The sequence below is a fragment of the Globicephala melas genome, chromosome 20, assembly GCF_963455315.2.
Source record: "Globicephala melas chromosome 20, mGloMel1.2, whole genome shotgun sequence".
Lineage (NCBI taxonomy): Eukaryota > Metazoa > Chordata > Mammalia > Artiodactyla > Delphinidae > Globicephala > Globicephala melas.
The window spans coordinates 52,325,353-52,339,499 of record NC_083333.1 but is presented as its reverse complement, the minus strand read 5'-3'; the positions used below and the strand labels follow the sequence as shown (position 1 = coordinate 52,339,499).

Genomic DNA, 14,147 nt, shown 5'->3' with positions numbered 1-14,147 from the left:
ATTACTAAGAAGTAGGATTTACGTCTGCCATTCACTACCTATTTTTATGTGATATATCTTTTTTGCTCTTCAATTTCTCCATTACTGCCTTCTTCTGTGTTAAATATTTTCTAGTATACTCTTTTTATTCCTTTGTTATTTCTTCCAATTTTCTTTCTGCCCTCCTTCCTCTCCTCTCATTTAGGAACTCCCATCATGTGTATGTTGGTGAGCTTGTTGATGTCTCACAGGTGTTTGAGCCTCTGTTCATTTTTCTTTATTCTTTTTCTTTTCTGATTCACAGACTGAATCATCTCAATTGATCTGTCTCCTGATTCATGAATCCTCTCTTCTGCCTGATCAAATCTGCTGTTGAGCCCTTCTAGTGAATTTTTCATTTCAGTTATTGTACTTTTCAACTCCAGAATTTCCATTTGGTTCTTTTTAAAAAATAATAATAATTTCTGTTTCCTTACTGATACTCTATTTAAAGAGACCTCATTCTCATGCTTTCCTTTATTTCTTCAGACATGATTTCCTAATGTTCTTGGAACATATTTAAAATAACTGTTGTAAAGTATTTGTCTAGAAAGTCCAACATCTGTGCCTACTCAGGGACAGTTTCTGTTGATTTTTTTTTCTTATATGAGCCATGTTTTCTTGTTTCTTTGTATGTATCACCAATTGTCATCAATTTTTTGTTCAAAGCTGGACATGGACATTTAAAATAATACAATGTAGCACTGTGGACACCAGATTCCCCCCTTCCTAGGGTTTGTTGTTGTGGCTGTCTGTTGTTGTTATTTGTTTAGTGACTTTTCTGAATTAATTCCGTAAAGTGTGTATTCTTCATCATGTGTTTCTCTAAACTGTCTGCTTGGTTAGCTTCATGATCAGCTAATGACTAGATAAGGATTTCCTTAAGTGCCTAAAACCAGTAAGTTTCCCAGTGTTTTCCAAGGGCTTGGAGTTATTTGCAGACTATTGGTTTTTAAGACTACCATGGAGCTAGGGTGGGGGTAATGGGAAAAGGTCAAGTTAAAACCCCACAAAGCTTGCTGTTCTTACCAAGATTCAACCACTTTTTTTGAATAAGCATTTTTCTGAATTGTTGCAAGCTTTTTGCTAATTTACAGAGTTCTGAAAAAGTTGATCCTGACAATTTTTGCTAGTTTTCTTTTATGGAGGCAGAATTTTCAGGGGTCCTTATTCTGCCATATTACTTTTTCAATGTCAGTAGACACTGTAGTAATAACCCCTCTTTCGTTCCTGATTTAAGTAATCTGTTTTCTTTCTTTTTTCTTGATTAATCCATCTAATAGATTATTTATTTTATTAATTTTTTCAGAGAACCAGCTTTTGGCTTTAATTTTCTCTGTCTGCTCTTTTTTTCATTGATTTCTCCTCATATCTGTTATTTCCTTCTATTTACTTTTGGTTTAATTTGCTCTTCTTTTTCAAGTTTATTAAGCTGGAACATCAGATCATTATTGTTAAACCTTCTTCTTGTCTAATATAGGTGTTTAAAAATATAAATCTCCCTCTAAGCACTGTTTTAGTTATATTCCACAAGTTTTGATAAGTGTTTTCATTATCAATTTCATTCAAAATATTTTCTAATTTCCTTTATAATTTCTTCTTTGTAATTTCTTTGTAATTACGTATAAAGATATGGCTTCATTTCCCACTATCTAGTGCTTTCCAGTATATCTTATTGTTATTAATTACTAATATAATTCCATTTTAGTCAGCTCTACTATCTCAGATGTTTGTCTTTTGAAACATGTTGAGACTGGCAGGATGTTAATTTCAATATGATAATGAACTTGTCTCTTTCTCACTTTGTATTTGTCCCTTTTTTCCCCCATGTATTGTGAAGCTTTATTATTAGGCACTATTATGCATTGAATTATATCCTCCCAAAATAGGGTGGCTCTAATGCTTTGGCAGCCAACATAAGCAAAATATATGTTGAAGTCCTAACTCCTGATTTAGACATACAGTTTTGGAGGTATAATCAATTAAGATGGGGTCATTACGGTGGGCCCTAATTCAACATGATATAGGAAAATGCCATGTGAAGACAAATTCAGATGCCACTGAAGGCACAGATTGAACTGCTGTAGCTGCAAGCCAAGGGACACCAAAGATTGCCAGAAAATCCTCATAAGCTAGGAAGAAGCAAGAAAGCCTTTCCTACAGATTCCAGAGGAAGCGTGGCCCTCCGATACCTTGATTTCAGACTTCCAGCCTCTAGAACTGTGAGAGAATAAATTTTTGTTTTACATCTCCTAGTCTGTGGTACTTTGTTATGGCAACGCTAGGAAACTAATACAAGTACGTACACATTGCATGGTATAGCTTTCTAACGTGTTAATTTCTTTTTTTTTTTTTTTTTTTTTTGCGGTACACGGGCCTCTCACCGCTGTGGCCTCTCCCGTTGTGGAGCACAGGCTCTGGATGCGCAGGCTCAGCGGCCACGGCTCACGGGCTCAGCCTCTTCGCAGCATGTGGGATCTTCCCGGACCGGGGCACGAACCCGTGTCCCCTGCATCGGCAGGCGGACTCTCAACCACTGTGCCACCAGGGGAGCCCTAACGTGTTAATTTCTATTTCTCTGTGTCTTTATGTTTAAAGTGTGTCTCTTGTATACTGAACATATTTGGGTCTTGCTTTTTATGCAGTCTGACAAGCTCAGCCTTTTAATTAGTGTGTTTAGTCCATTTGTATTTAACGTACTTATTGATTTTAAGTCCACCAAAATGCTACTTGTTTTTTGGTTGTCTCTTTGTGTTTTTTTTCCCTATGTTCCTCTTTTCCAGTCTTCTTTTGGACTAATCCAATATGCTATACATTTCATTTTCATTTCCTCTTATTGGCCTTTTGCCTATACTTCTATTTCTTTCTTTTTTTAACTTTTTATTTTATATTGGAATATAGTTTTTTTTTCCAAAGGTCAATAACTGGACTTTAATGAATAATTCTGGTAAAAGCGTTTGTGCACAGATATGCAGGTATAAAACATATATCAAAAATGAACAAAAAGAGGGCTTCCCTTGTGGCACAGTGGTTAAGAATCCGCCTGCCAATGCAAGGGACACAGGTTCGAGCCCTGGTCTGGGAAGATCCCACATGCCGTGGAGCAACTAAGCCCGTGTGCCACAGCTACTGAGCCTGCACTCTAGAGCCCGTGAGTCACAACTACTGAAGCCTGTGCACCTAGAGCCCATGCTCTGCGACAAGAGAAGCCACCGCAATGAGAAGACCACGCACCGCAACAAAGAGTAGCCCCTGCTCGCCGCAAATAAAGAAAGCCTGCGTGCAGCAATGAAGACCCAACGCAATCAAAAATAAATAAATAAATAAAATGAACAAAAAGATTCCTTCTCTCCTTAAGTACATCTTAGAACAGCCATGACTAAGTTTAACTTGATATATGTTTCAGAGTTTAAAACCCAAGAAACTAACAAATTTTTGCACAAGTTTAACTTGAGGCATATGCATTTATTGTCCTAACACTGGAAATACTTTCTTGACATTTGATTTGATACTCTTATTGGTAAGCTTTGCCTTTTAAAAGTTTTCCTGGGAGAAAATACAAGAAAAAGGCATCTATCCAGATTACCCATCACTCTTTGAACATTACTTAGGAATAACACAATCTTAAAATAGCTCAATTTTGAAAAACACTGAGAAAATGCTGGAGTGTTACTCTTACACTCAGGATCTCTTTTTGAAAAAGAAATGAGTATAAAAGAGTAATTTTGTCCTGACATTGGTGGGATGAGACACATTTGTACTGTTCACAAATTCTACACACAGGACTGCCTGTTTTAAATAAGATCAACACAAATAGGGAACAAGAAGTAGAGAAGCCAACTTTAGGAGATGCATTCATTCCAGGGTACTTGGTTAATGCCTCTCGGGTTTTACCAGCGTATCTCTGAAAGGAGATGCACATCCTAATCTCACAGCTATTTAACAGTGATCACTTTCCTTATACACAGAAAATATGCTTACCTCTTTGACAGCTCCAGTCTTGACTGCAAAGAAAAGGTTATTACAAGAACCCAATTCTAGGTGCCCAACTACATTTTATCATCACAAATAGCTCTCAGTGTTTCTAAACAGGAGGATTATTGGCATTGCGTGTAACATAATCTTTAGTTGTGGGGGACCATTCCAGACACTTAGCATTCCTGTCCTATTCACTAAAACCCAGCAGTTTTCAAGGTCGCTGTGACAAGCAAAAACATACCCATATGTTTCCAACTGCCCCTTAATGAGAATCACTGAGATCCAAGATTAAAATCTATTAACTTCCTGACTCCCACAGAAAGCAACTACTTCATTACCTTCAATAACAATGACTGAAGAGGAACACATTGTTTAAAAAAACATTGTAATTAAATATGACTTTGGAAAGATAAGCTGATTTCTTCACATCCACAGTGATCTGAAAGGATTAGATGCACAATGTGCAAAACTTATCGTCCCCAAATGGACACATACAGTGACAGGAAAATGACTGTTTACCTTCTACTGGCAAATCTTACCCCATTTATCTTTAGTATAAAAATATGTCCACCCACTACAATAAGATAAAAAAAGTATAGATCTTCTTGATAAATTCCCTCACACTGATGTTCCTGGAAACTGCTGTTGTCTTTGCTCCAAAACTTGCTAATATAATAGTTGTTGCTGTTTCTGTAAAAACTGCACCACTTCTGGACTTCTTAGTAAGAAGTCTTTTTTGATTTAACACTTGTTCTGAAAGAGTAGGTCTTGCAGGTTGATCCCCAAAAGATCCTGTTCTCTGTTTAACAGTAGAGAGTATATTATCTGCACTTTCCTCAAGTTTGACGTTTCCCGCGCTGCCAGCCTGGGCGGCCGCACTGCAGTTCAGGGCTTGGTCACTTTTCTTCTTCTTGTGCTTATCCTTGTACATCTTGTTGCGATGTTTCTTGCACATCCACGGCTTGCGCTGTTTGGCCACCTGGCTCGTGGTCTCGCTGCAGCCCTCGTAGGTGCAGGTCTTGCTCATGAGGCCCCCGCCGCTGCCCCTGCCTCTGCCCCGGCCCCGGGTTCCCGCACTGCCGCCCTCTCCCCCAGAGTGGGTCTCCTCGTCCTCCAGATCCTCCAAACTAGCCGTGCTCTCGCCTCCCCCCGGGGTCCGAAGTGTACAGCAGGTCTGTCTCACCTTCCCTCGCCTCCTCCTCGCCATCCCCCGCCACTTCGCACAGGTACCGAACGGGCTTGCCAGCCCTGGCGCTGCCCCCCCAGGGCCGGAGCCTGCCGCAGGACACATTCCGGCCGCAGCCGCGTCCTGCTCTCCACAGGGGCGCATCACCAGCAGGGTAAACTGTGAGGCCGCAGCCGGGACGGGGGCTGGAGCCAGGGCCTGGCCGGGGGCAGGGGCGGGGGTCCCGGGGCGGAGCGCCCCGCTAGCGGCGCCGGCCCCGCGCCCTCGGCGACAGCCCGCACCTCCGTGCTGCTGAGACCCGGCGAGGGTCCACGACCCCAACCTTTCAGCACCTGCCGGTCCCAAGTGCACTTAGCAAACCAAGACCCGGGACCCGCGAGAGGAAAAGGGGCTGGAATATAGTTGATTAACAATGTTGTGTTAGTTTCAGGTGTACAGCAAAGTGATTCAGTTATACATATACATGTATCTATTCTTTTCCAAATTATTTTCCCATTTAGGTTGTTACATAATATTGAGCAGAGTTCCCTGTGCTATACAGTAGGTTCTTGTTGGTTATCCATTTTAAATATAACATTGTGTACATGTCAATCCCAAACGCCCTAACTATCCTGTCTTTCAGTTACATTTCTGGTGGTTGTTCTAGGGATTATAATTTGCATCCTTAACTCATCACAGTCTATTTAGAATGAATATATTAAATGAATGAATATGTAAAATACGAGAATCTTATTACATTAAAATTTTGTTTACCGCCTCTTTTGCTATTGTTGTCATGTATTTTACATAGACATACATAATAAACCCCATACTATCGTGAAAGTCATTAACAAGGAAGTCATTAGACTAGGGTGGCTCTAACGCTTTGGCCCCCAAAGTAAGCAAGCCAAAACCTAAGCCAGAGTCAATTTCTATAAATGCCTCAAGGGTAAAAAATCAACACTTGAGAACAGCGAATCACAAACAGCCAACTAGGCTTTCCCAGATAATGCAACTGCTCAAGCTAGAGCCAGTTAAATAATGTCCTTGCCTTGCTCCTGCGACTGCTCTGTAAAAGCCTTTTCCCTTGGCTCCTGACAGTAGAGTGCCCTCTAACCAGTTTCAGTTTGGCACTGCCTGATTCAAATCAATGTTCGCTCCAATGAACTCTTCAAAAGTTTAATGTGCCTCAGTTTATCTTTTAACAGTATTATATTATTACATTTACTTTATGTTTTTATAAATTTATTTATTTATTTTTGGCTGTGTTGGGTCTTTGTTGCTTTGGGTCTTTCTCTAGTTGTGGCAAGCTGGGACTACTCTTCGTTGCAGTGTGCGGCCTTCTCATTGCGGTGGCTTCTCTTATTGTGGAGCATGGGCTCTAGGCGCAGAGGCTTCACTAGTTGTGGCACACAGGCTCAGTAGATGTGATGCACAGGCTTAGTTGCTCCCTGACATGTGGGGTCTTCCCGGACCAGGGCTCGAACCCGTGTCCCTTGCATTGGCAGGCGGATTCTTAACCACTGCGCCACCAGGGAAGTCCCCATTGTGGGTGATATATTTTAAGAAGTCTGGATTACATTGTCTTCCTTTAAAGGGTATTGATTTTTGTTCTGGTAGGTAGTTAAATTACAGGTATATCCTTTTGGCCATTTTAGCCTTGGTTTTATTCTTTATTAGAGTGGGTGTATTTCAGTTTGGACCTTTTTTTAAAAAAATAAGTTGATTTATTTATTTTTATTATTATTTATTTATTTATTTTTGGCTGCATTGGGTCTTCGTTGCTGCACGCAGGCTTTCTCCAGTTGGGTAGAGTGAGGGCTGCTCTTTGTTGTCGTGCGCGGGCTTCAGTAGTTGTGTCACGTGGGCTCAGTAGTTGTGGCTTGTGGGCTCACTAGTTGTGGCACACGGGCTTAGTTGCTCCACGGCATGTGGGATCTTCCCTGACCAGGGCTCGAACCTCTGTCCTCTGCATTGGCAGGTGGATTCTTAACCACTGCGCCACCAGGGAAGCCCCATGATAACATTTTTAAGTGAACAAAGCAACTTGCAGAAGAGTATATACAATTTGATCCTGTTTCATTTAAATTTATTTGTGTGTAGAAAGAGGTTATACATCAAAATGTTTAGTTATTTGTGGGTAAATGTATTATGGGCATTTTTCTTCTTTATCATTTATGCATTTTCTAAATTTTTACAATGTATATATTGTTTTTAAGAAGAAAAATATATAATTTTTAAAATGAGTTGAATGATATGAACAAAAAGGAGTTAATGTTAGAAATAGGGAAGATGGTTGATTTTTATCAACTTTATTTCCACAGAAGAATGATGGTTCATGACATTAAGCAAAATGTTATTACATTAAATTAGAATCATACTAATCTTCTCATAATGTGCCCCCCCGCCCAAAAAAAGAAAGTAGTAAGTGAACAGTATTTTCTATAGTTTACCCTTCTTCTATAGGAAATGGCCGGGTATGCCTCTTGTATACCAGGAGCTTTGTATCAATTTTTTAGGAACCTTCACAACTCTGAGTTTGCATTCTCCTTCAGCTCCCCGTTTCTTCGGAGCTGTTAAGTGACTTGTCCAAGTTCCTATGACTTTTATATGAGACATCTGTTAAAAACAAACAAAAACAAACAAAAAAACCCCAACAACCTACATTATAAGATTCCAAAATACACACTTAAGCGGCTTAAGATTCTTGTTGGGATAGCAACAAGACCACTGTTGGTGTCTTTGACCACCAACAGTGGTCAAAGACACCAACACCAACTCTGGAGCTCAGAATAGCTGGTTTCAAATCCCAAATCTGCCATTTATTCTGTGTGTCTTCTGGACAAATTACTTGGCTTCTTGGTGCCTCCGTGTGTTAGCCATAAAAGGGAGGCAACTTGACTTAGGGTTTCTGTGAGGATCAAATGAGTGAAGGTATGTAAAGCACTTAAAACAGTAAGAACTCAATAACTGATAAAGGTCAGCTGGAGCGCAATGTCACATCCATTCTCTTCCATCCTACGAGCCAGATCATTGCTCAGATGCAGTATTGTGACTGGAAAGCAGGGCTCCAACTCTGCTGATCTATTGTTCTTAGCTCCTGTCTGCCAGGGAGCCCTCAGTAGTTTAAATCGCCATGGCCTCTGAGGGTGTGCGCCCTGCCAAAAGCCACCTTGAGGGTATGATCAGAGCGTTAGTATACTCCTTCAGTTAAATGAGCCAAAAGCAATTCTCTAAAGTTGGAGTTTTTCATCTGAGGTCCTTGGATCTCCAGTGTTACCAAGGTATTTAAAACTGTGTTTGTGGCTGTCCTTCAAACCCACACAGTAAAATCAGGGACATTATATTATAGTTGTACCTCATTTGGAAACAAAGATGGTATCTCCACTTTGTCCACCAAACTTGGCTGTTTCCAGAAATTAAATCTGGAATTCAAAATAGAAGATTAGCCCTATTTTTATCACTGTCATTACTGTGATTATTTGACTAGCTTTCTCTAGATTGTTGCCCAAAAGGAGATCCAAAGAGGGTTGGCAGACTGGCAGTTTTAATGCAATAAGTGTTTGGAAATCCAAGGGTTTTATAAGACAGCATTTGTTTTAAAAAATGGGAAGGGGGAGCATGTTACCTATATGTCTCCTATTTCTATATTGTTGTTAAAAATCTCAATATGACCATGCATGACACATCATACATTTGGATTTATATGGAAGGGGAAAAAAAACCTAAAACTATTTCACTGGTTATTATCATAAAGAAATTTAAAAAAAAAAGCAGCAAGACCCTTATGTTGCACACAGAGCAGCTCATTCTAATTATCTATTAAGAGGCCAAAAACACATTCTGGAACTCAATTGTGCTTGGCTTTTTGTACCTAATGATTTTGCAAGAGCTCATTCTTAAGAGATTTAGCTCCAAACCTTTTGCTCAGCTCCTAACAGTGGAATTTTGTTTTGTTTGTTTCTTCTTGCTCAGCTACTAACCACGTGATGGGGAGGTGGGACCCTGCACGTTTGGCCACACCCCCTCAGCTGCTGGCAACTGGCCACTGCCAGGTCTGGATGTCTGCGGAGGCACCGTGATTGAGGCCCTGGGTCACATTTCCTTGGTGTCCCCCAGGCTCTCCGCCCCCACAGAGGGTTATGCTTTTGGACAATTGCAGATCCCTTATTCTTTCCCCCGTCGCCTGGGGTAACTGTGGAGCCTCAGAAAGACAGAAACATCTCTGACGGTCAAGGTTTGCTGTGCATTTCTTACTCCACGCTGGAAATCCATCAGGGCCTGTATCACTAAGCTGCTTCTGCATCTTCTCTCCCCGCGCCCACCCCAACCCTACAACTTCTGTCCTTCCTGTTGCCCAGTAGTTCTACTTTCTGATGTTTTCCTAAGTAACATTCCTACTGATACCATATCCCTTTAAAACCTACTACAAAATTATACAGGTATGGCATGCTTGTGGCAATACATTTACAGAGAGGAAGGATTAAAACAGTGAAAAGCCCCCGTCCATCAGTCCCTCTGTGCAGAGGTGACCACTATTAAGTTTCACAGAAGTCCTTCCAGAATATTTTTATCCATATCCTGTATCAGGAACCTCTTTTCTAATGCAAATGGGAAATATACTCTATAAATATATTATGTGTTACAATTTGCATTTTCACTTAATACTACATCTATGTCTTCCCTGGAATCTTCTACTGCTGGGGAGGTGGTAGAGCTTAGTGGTTAAGAGGACAGACTCTGAAGCGGACAACCTTAGATCTGGACCCCGGCTCCTTCATCTGCTAGCTGTGTGATCACAGGCAAGGGACTTAACCTCTGTGCCTCAGTTTGCTCTTCTGTAGAAAGGAAATACTAACAGTTCCTATCTCATGTAAATGAATTAACACATGTAAAGTGCTTAGAAAAACATCGGGCCCAGAGCTGTCGTCATCACCTCTATTCTCCAAACTTCCCTGTCACGATCTTCTCATCTCCAGCTGTGGGTCTCAGTCTGGGGCCCCTCCTAGGCTATGAGGATGACCGGGCCAGCATGGTGGTAGGGCTGCTCAGAGCCGCTCAGGCCATGCTGGGTCCATTTCCTGCTCCTGAATGAACTGCTGTGTCATGAAACAGTGTCCAAATGTGTGAGGTACCCAAAGGGCTCATGGCATCCTGTGTGCCAAGACTTGGATCCCCACAGCTTTGGGCCAGCCAGAACCCATGGGTGGTCACCTCTGGCCCCTAACAGCGTCATTTTCTTCTCCCAGTATGCCCTACCAATATAATTCTCTATGTGAGCCCCTGTGTAAGAAAGGTCACAAAGCACTGCTCACAGCACTCACTGAATGTATCAGTCCTGGCCCAGATAAAACATTCGGCCTCTGAAAGCCCTAAGCCAGCCCCCAGTTGCAGTAGCTGTGTCACTCCCTTTTTCCTCTGCAATGAAAGCCCCCAAGAGAACGCTTCACAGCAGAGAGCAGGTGCAGTCAAGCAGAAGTTCCTTTGAGTAGTCTGATGGGCAGGGCAGTGCCAGCGTTCCGCCTGTGTCCTCCTCTGCCTCAGTACTTGACAGATCTTCCTGTGCACGCGTCCCCTGTTTGGTTGGGGTTTGGTTAATGCAACTTCCGACACAGCAGGTCTGGGGTGGGCGGAGACCCTGCATTCCTAATCAGCTCCCAGGAAGGGGCCGCTGCTGATGTGCGGACCCACGGAGCAGCAAGGTCTTGCCTTAGCCTGCTGAACCCTTTCCCTCAGTGTTTGAAACCCAGGAGCCAAGAGAGTGGTTTGTGCCATTGACCCTGAGGCTGTATCTCAGCGAAACCGACCTGGTTCAGTGGAAACTTGCTGGCTGAGATGTGTAACCAACACAACCAATGCCTTTGGACTCTGTTATGATGGGTTTGTTTTTTAAAAGAAAAAAATTCAGACATTACCTTATAGCCACATTTCATACAGTAAAACCCTCCCCAAACCCTGCCCCAATCCAGTCACTTAACACGTGGGGTAGCATTACTGCAAGGTTAACAAATTTACCAGCCTGTGTGTCCTGCAGAGCAAACTGCCAATCCCCTTATATCCCAAATGCATTTTTTCTGCGGTTTCATTATACTTATGTTCCCATAATCTCTCACTGGTTCATCTCCGAATGACTTTTCCATTAACTGGAACAAAACAAAACAAAACAAAAAACCACCTGAGTTGTTTTCTTAATATAACCACTTTGAAAGTGGAGATCATGTGTTCTAAGTGGCTAGAACCCTGGGAGAAAAGCTGTACCACTCAAACATTAGAATAAGACACAACACTTTGGAGATAATGGGTGGATGCGCAGAAATCTCCAAGCCTCCTATTCTAGAAAGCATCACTGATGAGAATTAGATGACTGACTTCCTCCTACCTGCAAGAGGAAATTAGAGAAAATCTAAACATGACAAATATGATATGAAACATGACACAAGTTATTTCTAACAGGTGAAAATAAATTAAAAATAAGGGGGTTCAAGTGCTACCAAAAATTTGGAGCAAGTCACATAATGGAAACATAAATGATAACTAATGTCTCATCAAGCGCTTACCATGTGCCAGGGCCTGTGCTAAAATGCTTTACATGCATTAGTATCTCACTCAGTCCTCACCACACTCCTATTGGCGGATATTGTGATGAGGAAAATCGAGGCTCGGAGAGGTTAGATAATTTGTCTTATGAAAAAACTACTAAGAAGAGTATAAGGCAGAACTGTACCTGGTTCATCAGACGCCAGCACCCATGTTCTAACCACAAGCATCTCTGTTATTTCACCTATGCTGAGTCTGCCGTTTCAGGGTAAAATGGAGGTTGGGCTTCATTATTCCAAAGGTGGCTTCTGGCTTTAACATTTTGTGACCCTACAATGACCGAAGATTGTATGCTTAGATTCCAGTGAAAACTCACAGGTCAGGGCTTGCCTGGTGGCGCAGTGGTTGAGAGTCCGCCTGCCCTGGTCCGGGAGGATCCCACATGCCGCGGAGCGGCTGGGCCCGTGAGCCATGGCCGCTGAGCCTGCGCGTCCGGAGCCTGTACTCCGCAACGGGAGAGACCACAGCAGTGAGAGGCCCGCGTACCGCAAAAAAAAAAAAAAAAAAAAAAAAAAAGACTCACAGTTCAGACCGGAGCTTTATTTCTCCCTTGAGTCCACTGGGACACGGAAGAGATGATATTCTCCTGGCTGATCCATTCCCATGGGGGTGCCTGGACTGTTTAAAGAGCTGCTCACTGTAACCCCACTCTCATTTAGGCAGTGAATCTTTAGAATGAACATCTTAAAACAGGATACCTAAATATAACTTGAAAGTGAAATGAATCCACCATAAAGAATATCCTATGCTAATATACAGTAGTGACTTTTCTTTCTGAAGTTTAAGTTGGAGTTTACTTCATTTTTATTTTTTTATTTAATGGGGCCGCGCTGCGTGGCACGGAGGATCTTGGTTCCCTGACCAGGGATAGAACCCGTTCCCCCTGCAGTAGAAGCACAGAGTCTTAACCACTGGACCGCCAAGGAAGTCCCAGAGTTGGAGTTTATTATTATTATTATTATTATTTGGCCACTCCACACGGCTTGTGGGATTTAAGTTCCCTGACCAGGGATCGAACCCAGGCCCTTGGCAGTAAGAGCAAGGAGCTCTAACCTCTGGACCGCCAGGGAATTGGCCAGAGTTGATTAATTAGCTTCTTTTGAGTCTTACTAAAGTCTTTAGACCAATACTTTCTGAATGTAACATTTTCAAGCATTACTTTAACATTTCATTATAAATCTAAGGGTGGGTTAGTCTCATTCTACAAATGAAGACACTCACCCTTTGTCACCCAGCTCAGATGAGGACGCAACTCGGATTTCAAAACCCGTTTTCTTTCCACTGTGACAGCAGTTCTCCAGATGTAGTCTGTGGACTCCTGCAGGTCCTCTAGATGCTTTTGGGGGGGTCTGTGAGGTCAAAACTCCTAAGACATCATTTGTCTTTTCACATCTTGATGTTTGCAATGATGGTGCAAAAGCAACAAACTGCTGCACTTGAGCACCAATCTAGTCAGTGGTGTCCTTGGCCTCACTCACAGTAGGAAAGAAAAAAAAAGCCAGTTGCACTTAAGAATGTCCCTGATGGAGCAGAGACGATTGTTATTAAGTCGTGACCCTTAAAGGCACAGTTTCCACAGCATACCGCAGTACGGCAGTTGTCTTAAGAAAAACCACTCGTGCAACTGGTCCCATTGTGAGCCGGACTGCCCCATTTTTCAGGGAACACCAGTGTTACTTGAAATAAGTACAGACAGAAAATCAGTGGTCATTCTGACATGGGTATTGGCAGACATTGTCTTGCCAATGAATGAAGTGAGCCTCTCACTTCAAGAACAACTGACAGTGTTAGCTGCCAATGAAAAAATTTGAGCTTTCAAGCAAAAATTAGAATTTTGGAAAACTCCTATCTGCTATAGTGAGCTGATAGCTTCCCACTACTTAGACTTTTCTGATGAGATGAGGTGCTTGGCAGTATTAATAAGTGTAATTTTAAAATACTGCATAATTAAATGTGTCAGGATTTGAAAGATGGCAGATATCCAGCAACCCTCCCAACAAGGTCTGATCACAACCCAGGGGGTGAGGGTATTGCAGACTCTTCCTTGGGGGCTCTATCTCAGCCCTAGGGATTGTGGCTGCCCCTCATATATGACTCCAGCCCCTGCTATAGTTAGTAGTTCTCTGGTTGAATTACCGTGTGGTCTCTCTCTCTCCTGATTGGATTGAGGCTGATACAGCTGGCCTTGCAGGCAAGCGCTGACATCAGTCACCAGGGAAGAAAACCAAACCAGAACAGTCACTGCTGTGAAGGGAAGAGAGCAAGGAGAGGGGCACGACCAACCACCCTCCTCATCTTTGTCAACAGCAAGAGCTGTCTATTTGACACGGAGGAGGGCGGGGATGCGGTTTGAAGGAGAAAGTTTGGAACAGCTGCTTTTAGATATAAA

At 42.3% G+C, this 14,147-nt stretch overlaps 1 pseudogene; it reads right to left on the bottom strand.

Moving 5' to 3' along the window:
• Window positions 1-4,614: 4,614 nt before the first annotated feature.
• LOC115866272 (regulatory factor X-associated protein pseudogene) lies at window positions 4,615-11,928 on the bottom strand (annotated as a pseudogene).
• Between the last annotated feature and the right edge of the window lie 2,219 nt (window positions 11,929-14,147).